Source organism: Gracilinanus agilis, chromosome 2 (genome assembly GCF_016433145.1).
Source record: "Gracilinanus agilis isolate LMUSP501 chromosome 2, AgileGrace, whole genome shotgun sequence".
Classification (NCBI taxonomy): Eukaryota; Metazoa; Chordata; class Mammalia; order Didelphimorphia; family Didelphidae; genus Gracilinanus; species Gracilinanus agilis.
The window spans coordinates 496,907,288-496,920,690 of NC_058131.1; the positions used below are offsets into that span (position 1 = coordinate 496,907,288).

General features: G+C 33.3%; 1 pseudogene; it reads right to left on the reverse strand.

Moving 5' to 3' along the window:
- Positions 1-13,403, reverse strand: part of LOC123234025 — a 112,062-nt pseudogene that overhangs the window by 3,587 nt on the left and 95,072 nt on the right.

The following is a 13,403-nucleotide window of genomic DNA, read 5'->3' on the forward strand; positions in this document are numbered from 1 at the left end:
GCTTATCTGGGCAATTTGTATTTTTGTAAATATTCATCCATTTCACTTAGACTGTCAAATTTTTCGGCATATAATAGGGCCCAAAACCCCTAAAGATTGCTTTAATTTCCTCTTTACTGTTAGTGAGTTCACTCTTTTGACTTTTGATACTGATTGTTTGATTTTCTTCTTTCCTTTTTTAAATCAAATTAACTGACACTGTCTATTTTTTTTCATAAAACCAACTCCTAGTCTTATCTATTAATTTAATGGTTCTCTTACTTTCAATTTGTTAATTTCTCCTTTAATTTTTAGAATTTCAAATTTAGTCTTTAAATGAGGATTTTTAATTTGTTTTTTTTCTAGTTGTTTTTTTTAGTTGCATGCCCAATTCACTAATCTGCATTTTCTCCATTTTATCAATGTGTTTAGAGATATAAATTTTCCCCTAAATACTGCTTTGTTTATATCCCATAAATTTTGATTTGTTATCTACTTATTGCCATTCTCATTAATAAAATGATGGATTGCTTGTATAATTTGTTCTTTCTACCTATCCTTTTTTAAGCATTAGATTATTTAGTCTCCAATTAATTTTTTATTTACCTTTCCCTGGAGCTTTTTTATGACAATTTTTATTGCATTATGATCTGAAATGGATGATTTCTTATTTCTTCTTTTCTCTATTTGTTTGTGAAGTTTTTATGCCCTAATACATGGTCAGTTTTTGTGTAGGAGTCATGTACTACTCAATATTAAAGAATTGCAAATATCTTTTTTCCATGTAGGAATATATACAATTTGATCTTGCCAAGTCTCTAAAATTTTCTCTTTCTTATTTACTTTTTTTAGGCATCACTTGGGTAATGTTTTATTTCAAATTTTGTGTTCAGGTCTAGTCTTTTCCTTAGGAATGTTTGGAAATATTCTATCTTTTTGAATGACCATTTTTTCCCCTGAAAGAATATAATCAGTTTTGCTAGATAGTTGACACTGGATTAGAAACCTAGATATTTCATCTTCCTGAATATCATATTCCATGACTTCTTATCCTTTAATATGGAAGCTGCTAAAGCCTATGTGATCCTGATCACCACTCCATGCTATCTTAATTGTTTCTTTCTGGCTGTTTGCAGTATTTTCTCCTTGACTTGGGAGTGTTTGAATTAGCTATTATATTCCTGGAAATTGTGATTTGAGGATTTCTTTCTTGAGGTTATCTGTGGATTCTTTAAATTTCTATTAGATTCTCTTGTTCAATAATATCTGGGGAGAGGTGATAGCTGAGTATCTCAGTGGATTGAGAGACAGACATAGAGATGGGAGATTTTAGGTTCAAACCTGGCCTCAGACCCTTCTAACCTGTGTCATCCTGGGCAAGTCACTTAACTCTCATTGCCTAATCCTTACCACTCTTATGCCTTAGAACCAATAATAGTATTGATTCTAAGGTGGAAGATAAAGGTTTTTTTAAAGAATGTGCATTTCTTTGATGATTTTTTGTATTATGATGTCCAGCCTTTTATTTTTTTAATCAGGACTTTCAGGTAGTCCAATAATTCTTAAATTGTCTCTCCTGGATCTATTTCCCAGGTCAATTGTTTTTTCAATGAGATGTTTCATGCTTTTTTCTGTCTTTTTCATTCTTTTGATTTTGTTTCTGTTGTTTCTTGATGTCTTATAAAGTCATTAGCTTCTAGTTGCCTAATTCTAATTTTTAGGGAATGATTTTCCTTCATCATCTTTTGATCTTTGGAGGCCCATTTCTTCTTGAACTGCTTTCATTTCTCTTCCCCATTTTATCTCTGTCTCTTTTAATTGGTTTTTGTAATTCTTTTTGAGCTCTTATAGAATATGAGTCCAATTCATATTTTTCTTTTGGACTATCCATGTATTTGTTTTGCTTTCACTGTCCCCTTTTGTGTCTGTGTCTTGCCTTTGTCACCATACAACTTCTTTATAGTTAGGTCAATTTTTTTTAATATCTGCTCTTTTTAAAGTTATGCTTTGTTCTCTGGGAGGTTAGATCAGCCTCTTAAACTTCAGTTTTTTTTTTCCTTGATGCTATCTTTAGCCTTATTTCTGGGTTTCTGCAAGTTTCAATTCTTCTAAGATGGTATCATGGCCTATGGGCTGGGAGCTCTGAGAGTCACCTCCCAGTGCTGATTAAATCAACCCCTGAGACTTCTGATAGCTGAAATTCCAGCCTCAGGCTTTCGTATAGGCTTCTGGTTTCATTCTGGGGTTGATCGCGTCAGGTACACAACAGACTTCACTGTCTTTTGGGCTCTGTGTTGAGCTTTTGGCAAGAGGATCAGGAGGCCAAGCATAGGGCTTACCAACTACCCAATACTGGGATCTATGTCCTCATCACAAGTCTGGGCTAGGACTGCTGGCCTAGCTCTGGGCCCACAGAGATGAGGATGTACAGCATAGATTGCCCTGGGCTGGAATTCTGGACCTCACTTCAGGTTTACTTGGAACTTTAAGGAGTGCACATTGGTTTCAACCTCTATTGACCCACACAGGGTCTCAAGGCCTGGATGTTGGCTTTGGCTCAGGTTCAGAACCTTGTAGTGTAGATGTGAGGGGAGGGGAACCTTGCTTTTGCCTTGTTCCTTATCCCTCGCTATAGCCTCCTGCTGGTTGTGCTTCTCTTTCACCCCAATGTCCCAGATGTTCTCTGCCTAACTTACTGGTTATTATCTTCTGGAAAGTTGCTTTACTCTGTTTCCTTGGTGGTTCTTTCACTCCTATATTCTTTTGTGGTATTATTTTAAGATTGGTTGGAGAGAATTCTCACAATAGTTTCAAGCTTCCCTGTTTTTATTCTGCCATCTTGGCTTTGGAACTGGAAATATTCATAATGCTTTTTTAAGTCATAAGGGGAAAGTGTTTTCATTGATCCCTAGGAGCTCCAAGTTGCCTCAGATATATTTGTATGTTTATACATTCATACATACACATATGCTCATGTGTGCACATTTTCCTATGTGACTTTCAATCATGGGTAGCATGATTACAAAGTATTTCAGATCACAGGTGCCCCAAATGTACTTAAACACATATGGTCAGTCCACAATCATTTATTAAATACTATTAAAGTACAGTAAAACATGTGCATACCAAATGGCTTGAGTGAAAAAAGTGATGTAAATATCAAAGAAAGATATGTCCTAAAAATATGGGAGCCAAAAAGATGGATAATAGATACAAGTGTGGTCCTGGTACCCATGATATAATAAAAGAACAAGAGGTTATATATATTAGCATGAAAATATGTGGAAAATTTTTGTGTGATCTTTAATCAGAAAAAATAAGGATAAAGAGGAATAAATTAGCACAACATATCAATACAATGTAAAATATGAATAACATTCCACCTGGTTGCACCTTTCCACCTCTGCAAAACAATGATAGTATATGGGTGTATGTGCACATGTGTGCACATGTATGCATGTGTAGGTGTTGATAGGAATGTTTTCACATATCTCTATTTTGGGGCCATGTCTGTTCTTTGTAATTTTTGAGACATTCCTTTTATTTAATTTATTTTTTGGTGAGGCAGTTTGCTCTTTTCAATTCATGCATGTAATGAATCCTTTCATGTGATCATATATTCAAATTTGTAGTAATCAATATAATCTTATAAAATATTGGTTCTACTTCAGGGAATTTGTTATTACTAGTAATTATTATATAACACATTATTCTAGGTATTCCATATATTATTTTTATAGTTCTGCTTACTGTGTTTTGTATTAGGCCATGTTAACTCTTAACCTACTTTACTAGATTTGCTGCTTATTGATTTCCTTCTAATCTTGTCTAGATTAATTTTATTTGTACAAAACTTTTTCCATTTAAAATATTGAAAACTATCTATTTTCATTTCACAATGCCTATTTATTCATGGATTCATCTCCTATTAATAAATCTGATGGATAATATGTTCTTTGTTCTTATTATTTGTTTCTAATAGTTCTCTTTAGATCTATGTTATTTATACAATTAGTCTTATCCTGGTAAATGATGTAAGATATTCATCTATATCTAATTTCTGTCATACTACTCTCACTTTTTCCCAACATTTTTTCCAAACATGGAATTTTCATTCCCAAAACTTGGATATTTATCTTTGACTAACACAAGGATATTATAATCTTTTACAAGTAGTTCTTGTATGCCTATTTGTTCCTATTGATCTATAAAAAACTTTTAAATTTGATATAAACAAAATTATATATTATGCATCATATATTGCACTCTGTCTCCTGTTTGGTGGCAAATTCTTCCTTTATCCATATATCTGGCAGGCATATTATTCAATGCCCCCCTTAATCTGCTAATGATATTACTCTTTAAATGAATATCATGTTGACATTATCTTAGTATATTATGAAAGATGTTGGCCTATTCCCAGTCTGTGCTGTGAGAGTTTAATTTTCCCAACAGTTTTTGCCTAATAGTGAGTTATTTTCCCAAAAGCTTGAATACTTTGACTTATTAAACACTGAATTACTATGGTGATTTACTATGGTAATTTATTTCAGATGGTGAGACTGAATCTATTCCACTGATCCATCACTATTTTTTAGACACTACTGGATTATTTTTGTGATTACCTCTTTATAATTCAGCTTAAGACTTAATACTGTTAAGCCACCTTCCTTCATCTTTTTAAATTTAATATCTTTATACATTTGACCTTTTGTTTTACCAGATGATTTTTGTTGTCATTCTTTCTAGTTCTTAAAAATAATTTTGGGCAATATTTTGGCATAGAACTTAATAAGTATATTAATGTAGGGAGAATTGTTATTTTATTATATTGACTTAACCTACCCATTAGCAATTGATACTTTTTCCAATTGTTTAGGTCTAAATTTATTGTGTGAAAAATGCTTTATAATTGCATTCACATAGTTACTCTCTTTGTCTTGACAGGTAGACTCTCAAGTATTTTATATTATCTAGTTATTTTAAATTTAACTTCTTTTTGTATCTTTTACTTCTGGTCTAAGAGAGATGCTGATGACTTGATGTGAGTTTATTTTATATCCTGCAACTTTGCTAAAGTTGCTATTTCAGCTAATTTTTAGTCGATTCTCTTAAATGCTACAAGAATACCATTATATCACCTGTAGTGAGTGATGATTTTGATCCTTCATTGCCTACTCTATTTCCTTCATTTTTCCTCTTATTTCTATAGCTAGCATTTTCAATACCATATTGAATAATAGTGATGATAATGGGCACCCTGATCTTATTGGAAAGGTTTCTAATTCATCCCCATTACAGATAATGGTTGCTGATGGTTTTAGATAGAGATTATTTATCCTTTTCATTCCTTTGGTCTTCAGTGTTTTAATAGAAATTTGTCAAAGACCCTTCATCTAATGAGATAATCATGAGATATCTCTTGATTTTGTTATTTATATGGTCAATTATGCTGTTCATTTCCAAATATTGAACCTGCCCTGCATTCTTACTTTAAGATGGTAATTTGGCCAGTAACTAAGGTTGGTGATCCTAGATCTGCAAGGATGTTTTCAATGTCCAACAGAGTTGGACCTACACTCTCTCCCTCTCTGATTTAAAGTTCCCAAACCTCCCTGATTCTATCTACTTGACCCTATAGCCACTCCAAATAGTTTGGTTGATGAATAGAACAAGTTGCTGGATCAAGGAAGGAGGCCCTAATGACCTGAGTCACTCTGGATACAGGCTATGCCTGTGGAGGCAGTCTCTCAGGTCACTTCTCTCAAGATGAGTTTCTTCTCCAGGTAGATCAAACAGTTGTTATGTAGATCAGGCACTGGTAGGACTCTCTCAGGTAGGACAGGAGACCAAGTTATGTGACAGGCTACTTCACACCAGGATCAGAGGAGCAGAGGAGAGATCAAAAGTCCAGGAGCTTTGTACTCAAGCACTGCTCCCCAGGTTCTCCCAGAGCTCTGAGTCCAACTGCCAACTTCACATCCAGCTGTCTATCAAAATTCCATTTCTTGACTCTCTGACACTTGACATTCCATGAACACTCTTATTTGTATATCTTCTTACATTTTCCCTTTCCTCACTGGTGATTTGTTACCATAATCTCCCTTGTTAGGATTTGTTTATTAGGAAGATTGGTGTATAGCAATGATCACAGACCTTTTAGAGGATCAGTTGATGTCCTCAGGTGCATGTGAAGAGGGAGAAGAGAGCACCCTGGACGTGAGTCCCCCTGGCTTTCTACTAACAAACTCTGGCCAACTCTGTGCTGGGGCACCAGGTAGATGTGCCCACAGAGAAGTCTCTAAATTCCTGCTCTGGCACACCTACCATAGATTTGCCACTATGGGTCTATAATTTTCTTTCTCTGGCTTTGCTTTTCCTCATTTAGATATCAGCTCCATTTAATTCGATTTGCTCTAACACTTATCTTCTATTTTTGAATCAATACTTTGAATCAATAATCAATGGCTCTAAGGAATAAGAGAAGTAAAGGCTAGACAATAGGGGTTAAGTGACTTGAGCAGGGTCACCCAACTAGGAAATGTATGAAGTCAGATTTGAAACCAAGACCTCTCATTTCTAGGTTTGTGTTACCCTTCTTCAAGTGTGCCTTTTGTACAAAATATATAATAGGATATTGGTTTTTTTATCTCTTTTACTATCCATTGCTATTTTATATGTGGGTTCATCCTATTCACATTTATAGTTATGATAATTGACTGGGTATTTTTCTTCATCCTACTTTTTCCTCGTTTTTTCTTCTCTTTCACTCTCATTTCACTCTGTCACTTCCTCAAAGTGGTTTGATTTTGATCATCATCTCTCCAAATCTGTCTTCTAGCCTTTTAGTCTTTTCTTTTGCCCCTTTTCTTTTTTAGTTTCCTATAGAATAAGATAGATTTCTATATCCTAATGTGTATGTATATTCTTTTTAATTTGTACCAAATCTGATGAGAATAAGGTTCAAGCATTCCTTGACCCACTTGTATCTATCTCTCCTCTTTTGCACTTCTTTTACTTGAGATAATTAACATCATTCTATTTCTCCCTTCACTCTTCTCCCATGCAATACTCTTTTTAGTCTTTCAGTTTTTTTTTTTTACATATCATCATCTTTTATCATACTTACATCCTCTGTCTATATATGTGCCTTCTTATTGTTCTAATTTTGTCATTCGGCACATTTGAAAATCCTCAATTTTATTAAATATCTATTTCCCTCTGAAAAATTATAGTCTTTTTCATGAGTACATAATTTTTTTTGGTAATCCTTTTTCCTTTTCCTTCTAGAATATCACATGATAAATCCCCTAATTCTTTACTATAGAAGCTACTAAATCCTAACTAATTTAATTGTAGCTCCACTATATTTAAATTCTTTCTATCTGTCTGGTTACAGTATTTCCTTCTTCACCTGGGAGTTTTGGAAGCTGGTTATAATATTCCTGAGATCTTCCATTTTGGTATCTTTTTCAGAAAGTTATCAGTAGAATCTTATAATTTCTACTTTACTCTCTGATTCTAGGATACCAGAGCAATCTTCCTTTATTATTTCTTGAAATGTGATGCCAGGTTTTTTCCCCTGGATTTTATTTAGTCTAATAATTCTTAGACTTTTTCTCCTCAATATATTCTCTGTCAGTTGTTTTTTTTTTTAAACAGAAACCTCATATTTCCCTCTATTTTTTCCACTCCCTTAATTTTGTTAGATTATTTCCTGATGGTTTTTTGGAGTTATTAGCATCTACTTCACCAGTTCTGATTTTTAAAGTATTAATTTCTTCTGTGAGCTAATGTACCTTTTTTTCCATTTGACCAAATCTCCTTTTTTAAGGAGTTGTTTTCTTCAGTTAATTTTTGTTATATCCTTTTCTATTTTGTGTACCTCATTTTCCAAGCTATTGACTTTTAATTTCATGATTTTCTTGCATTACTTTCATTTCTTTTCTCAATTTCTCTTTTAGCTCTTATTGAATATTTTATTTTTAAAATTATTTTTGTAACATTGAAATCCACAGGTATCATCTTTCCTCCATCCCCTCCCTGCATTATAGAAGGCATCATTTGACATAAAGATATTTGTTTATATGAAATTATGTCTTGCTTATTACTATTTATCAGCTCTCTCTTTGGAGATAGACATATACAAATTATTTATTTTAAATTTTTTCCTGATTACATATTGATGTAATTTTAATAATAATTTTCTAACATTTTTCTGTCTTTTTTTCTTCTCTTCTTTCCTTTCCGCAACCCTTTCCCTCTCCATAAGAAGGCAGGTGATATGATGTATATATGTTATACCACATGTATGGCCGTGTTTGTCATGTTGTGAAACAAGATACATATTGATTATACTACAGAAAAATTAATGGAGGAAATAAAATGAAAAATAGTATGCTTCAGTATGTAATAAGAATTTGTCAGTTCCTTCTTTTGGCACAAATTATTTCTCAGATATTATTTTTGTTGCTTTGTTTTCTTGGTTTTACTCTGTTCACTCCCCATAATTTCATGCAAGTCTTTCCATATATGTTTCTAATTGACATATTCATAATTTCTTGGTAATTCATCACAATCAAATACCAAAACTTGAATATTTTAAAGTCCTTTTTTTTTAAGCTCTTTTGGTAATGCCTCTTAGGGCCTGACACAAATTGACACTTTTCTTTAAGCCTTCTCATATATCCATATTGACATTGTTCTCTTCCGGGTTTGTCCTTGATTTTCTCTTGTCTGCATAGTAGCTTTCTATGGTTAAGTTCATTTTTTTACTCATTTTTTCCAGATTTTTATATAATTTTCACTGTATTTTGAATTCAAACTCTAGTCCTGGAATGGAAAAGGTCCTACTCCATGCTTCTTGTTCTGGAACAAGGGGTTTTACTTCTGGTTGCACTGATCTTGGTTCTACCTCATAGCTTGCACAGTGGGGGACCTCAGTGCTGGCTTACATAATGGGAAGACATCACCTGCTGGCTTAGACAGTAGTGGATCTCACCTAGATGGAGGGATTTGCTAGTTGTTTGCACTGGGGGTGAGATCTCTCTGCTGGCTTGTATGATGAGGGATTTGCTGGTGGGCTGCACCAGCTGGTGCACCTGGTGTGGAGGGGGGCAAATCCTTGCTTGTGGCTTAGGTTTAAATGAGGTTTCCCTGAACTTTATTGGAAACAAGATGCCTCTGACATATTGAGTCTGCTGGAAGCCTTGCTGCTCTGGGTAGACAGGACAGGGCTTTGCTAGAAGCTTAGCTCTGGCTGGGACCTTCCTACTAGAGGTCACTCAGACCAAAGCCTGGGACTAGGAATTGCTGTAGGCTTGCATTGCATTGAGATTTCTCTGCAATGGGGGTGGGACCTTGTCCTGTCCTTGCTCAGACTGCTGGATCTAGACCAGTGATGAGCAACCTTTTGAGCTTGCTGTGTCAAAATTCGCCAAAAAAAAAAAAAACAAGCAGAACTCAGGTGGTGTGTCACTTTGAGGAAAAAAAAACATAATTTCACTATATTTATAGTTTAAATAATAAAAATGTATAATTGTAATATATAACTGTATTTAATAAACCAAAATAGGTAAATTAATATAGGAAGAACTGTCATCTATAGTAAAGAGTGTCTACACTACACTACAGCAAACGTTTCATCCTCTGCATGCGGCCCCATACTTCTCTGTATTTGGCTGCATGCCATTGAAAATGGCTATCTGTGACCAGTGTCATAGGTTTGCCATCACCGTTCTAGACTGCCCTCCCTTAATACTTCAGGGAGATAGACATTTTCCTGGTAACTCTCTAAGCTATTCTGGGTGAGAAAACTTCTTCATTGCTCCAAAATTTAGTCAGAAACTCTTTAAAAGTGGTTTGGAGTGGGATTTGGGAGAAATTAGGCAAGTTTTTTCCTCTGCCATCTTGGTAGCAGAAGAGAGTTTTTTTTATTGTTTGTTTGTTTGTTTTTAAGGAAATATAAAAATATGCTTATACCTGGATGTCTTGATCTACTATTCTCTTCTTGTTTTTTCGAACCTCAAAGTACTGATGTATCTTTTTTCCCCTTTATTTCATTTACTTATTGATTTATTGATTTGTTGATATGTTTATTTATTTATTTTTATATTTAAATATTTTATTTTTTTAGAAAAATTCTCCATGGTTACATGATTCCTGTTTTTACTTTCCCCTTCAACCCCCCTTATGCTTCCCCATATCCAATGAGCTTTCCCACTGGTTTTAACATGCGCGATCAGTCAAGACTTATTTCCATATTATTGATAGTTGCATTGGTGTAGTCATTTAGTGTCTACATCACCAACCATGTCCGCATCAACCTATGTGTTCAAGCAGTTGTTTTTCCTCTGTTTTTCTCTCCTGTAGCTCTTCCTCTGAATGTGGGTAGCGTTCTTTTCCATAAATCCCTCAAAATTGTCCTGGGTCATTGCATTGCTGCTAGTACAGAAGTCCATTATATTTTATTTTACCACAGTGTATCAGTCTCTGTGTACAATGTTCTCCTGGTTCTGCTCCTTTCACTCTGCATCAATTCCTGGAGGTCTTTCCTGACATATCTTAATGGCTAACTTTCTCTTAAATTCACAGATAGTTCCACATATTCAAGTCTCAGTATTACTATTTTTTTGGCAGTCTTGGCTTTTTGGGAAGTACATTTTGGTACGTTTTACTAAATTTGGGCCCACTACTTCTGGTCATAGCCCCAAAGTGTAACTTATGATTTATAGTTTATCCAATACTGGCTCATCAAGTTCCATTATTTCCTGTCAGAATCCAGATAATTTGTTCCCTCAGATGATATTTTTAACTTAGTTTATTTAATCCAATAAAATATAATTTTGATAATTTATACTATAAAAACTATAAATTACTTTTTACAATGATGTTTTCCTATTATATTTGCACAGTAAAATTGTTTAGATGCCAGCCTGAAGGAAAGTTCAAGGTACCTTTATGCTAAGGCCTAAGCAGTCTGGAAAACAGCCACTATCTTCATCTATTTCCTTCCTTTGGGATAATTTTAATTTTAATTTCTCATCCTGTGCCTTGTAGCTCTGTTAGAATGAAGCTTCCTGGTTCTCTGTTCCTTATTCCTCATTTCTAACTAGGCAATCCAGATAATATCATTCAATTGTTCCAAATCATCTCCGTCCTTCTACCCCAAGGTGATATAATAGTGCAATATTGAAATGTCACATATGTTTTTTGTCTAAAGACTCTAAATCAGCTTGACTTTGAGTAGCTATAGTCCTTTGACTGGAGTATGTATCCCATTCTATGTCCAAGTAGTCACCATGTATTGCCCCAGGTAGGTGTGGGGACAAGAGTGCAGTGAGGGTCTATATTATTCATAAACATCTATCCTCTATATTCCTATGTGAATCATTACAAGTTTGATGTGTTGTTCATTCATCTGAACTGTATTTATTCTCTTTCAGTGGATATATACACAAATATGCAAACATACATATTTATTTATGCCATTTACATATACATACATATTTCCATTCAAACAAGGCACCAAAATTATTTTAGTTCTAATTTTGAAGCAATTTGTTTATTTTTTTAATTCTATATTTACTTTTTGTTTACTTTGATGTGGGAGTTCTCCAACTCTGAGAGAGGATAGTGTCCAAATAAAGACACAAATTCAGAAGGACGTGATGTGAAATCATTTTAGAGCAAAATATTAAAGAAAAAAATTCAGATTGATCACAAACCAAACCAATAAGAGTTTTTAAAATAATTAAATTAAGAGTTTTTTTTAATTAAAAAGATTTTAGAAATCATGAGTGATAAAAAGAAAATTAACACAGGAAATGAAACTGATGTGAAAAAATTATGAGAAGAAAATTAACAAATTGGTAAGAGAGGAACAAAAATATTGAAGAAAATGTCCTGCTAAAGCAGGATTGGCCAAATGGAAAAAGAGGTAGAAAGGCTCACAGAAGGAAATAATTTCTAAAAAATTAGATTTGTCTGTGAAGAAATTAATGTTTCCATGAGATATCAGGAAACAATAAAACAAAGTCAAAAGAAGGAAAAATAGAAGAAAAGATTAAATATTTCATGAGAAACAAACAAACAACTGACCTGGAAAATAAAGAACTGGAAATTAAGGAAATGCACATTAATTGGGAAATGACTAAACAAGTTATGGCATATGATTGTAATGGAATATGTCTAAGCTGTAAGAATGACAAGTAGTAAATTATGAGAAGTAAAATGAGTAGAATGAAGATAATATTACATACATCAAAAGGAATTTTGTTTGAAGAATGACTTAGGTTTGTTTACCTCCAGAAAAGAATGATAAATAGAAACAAGCAAACATAATTTAATATAAATACATATATCTTTTGTCAAATAATGCTTTCTCTAATGCAAGGAGAAGAGAAAGGGAGGGAAATACATGGGACTTTCAATATAATAATCTAATTAATCTTCAAACAAAAAGAAAATAAATAAAGGTGAGAAAATATAAGAAAGATTGGACTACTGGAAACCCTGATTTTTTTAAAGGGCCAAAGACATTATATATGTAAAGGAAAACTGCCCAGATTTCAACTCAGAGAGCAAAATAAAAATTAAGATAAACTACCAATCATTTCCTGAATAAGATCTCAAAATAAAAACTCCCAGAAATATTGTAACCAAATTTCAGAGCTCTGAGGTAGAGGAAATACTACAAACTACCAAAAAGAAACCATTTAAATAGAGCTGCAACTAGGTTCACAGAAGACAAATTACTGAGAGTCTGCTAAAACCAAAGATCCAGATTATTGGGGAAAAAACTAACTATTCTCAAACTGGTGGGAAAAATGGAGAGTCTGGAAGAAACTAGATATAGGTCAACATATCATATCATATAGCAAGATAAGGTAAAATGGGCACATGAGTTATACATAATGGATAAAATAATCAGCAAATTCAGGGAATATGAAAAAGTTAGTTGTCAGATTAGTAGATAAAATGATTTATATCCAAAGAAAGAGAGAAAAATTAAAGGACATAAAATGGATGACTGATTATATAAAGTTAAAAAAAATTTACACAAATTCAACAAACTTAGAAAAAAGTTGGACACTGAGGAAATAATTATAGCTAGTTTCTCTGATAAAGGCCAAATTTCTTAAGTAAATAAGGAATCTAGTCAAATTTGTTTTTAAAAAGCCATTTTTGTCTTTCACCTAATAAATAAATAGTCAAAGGATCAGAATAAGCAGTTTTCAGGAAAAGAAATCAAAGTCATCAATGGCTATGTTTTAAAAAATGTTCTTAATCACTAATAATTATATAAATACAAATTAAAATATCTCTTATGTACAACTTTATATGTATTAGATTGGCTAATATGATAGAAAAAGAAAATTACAAATTCTAGAGGGCATGTGGAAAAATAGTGCACTAATGCATTG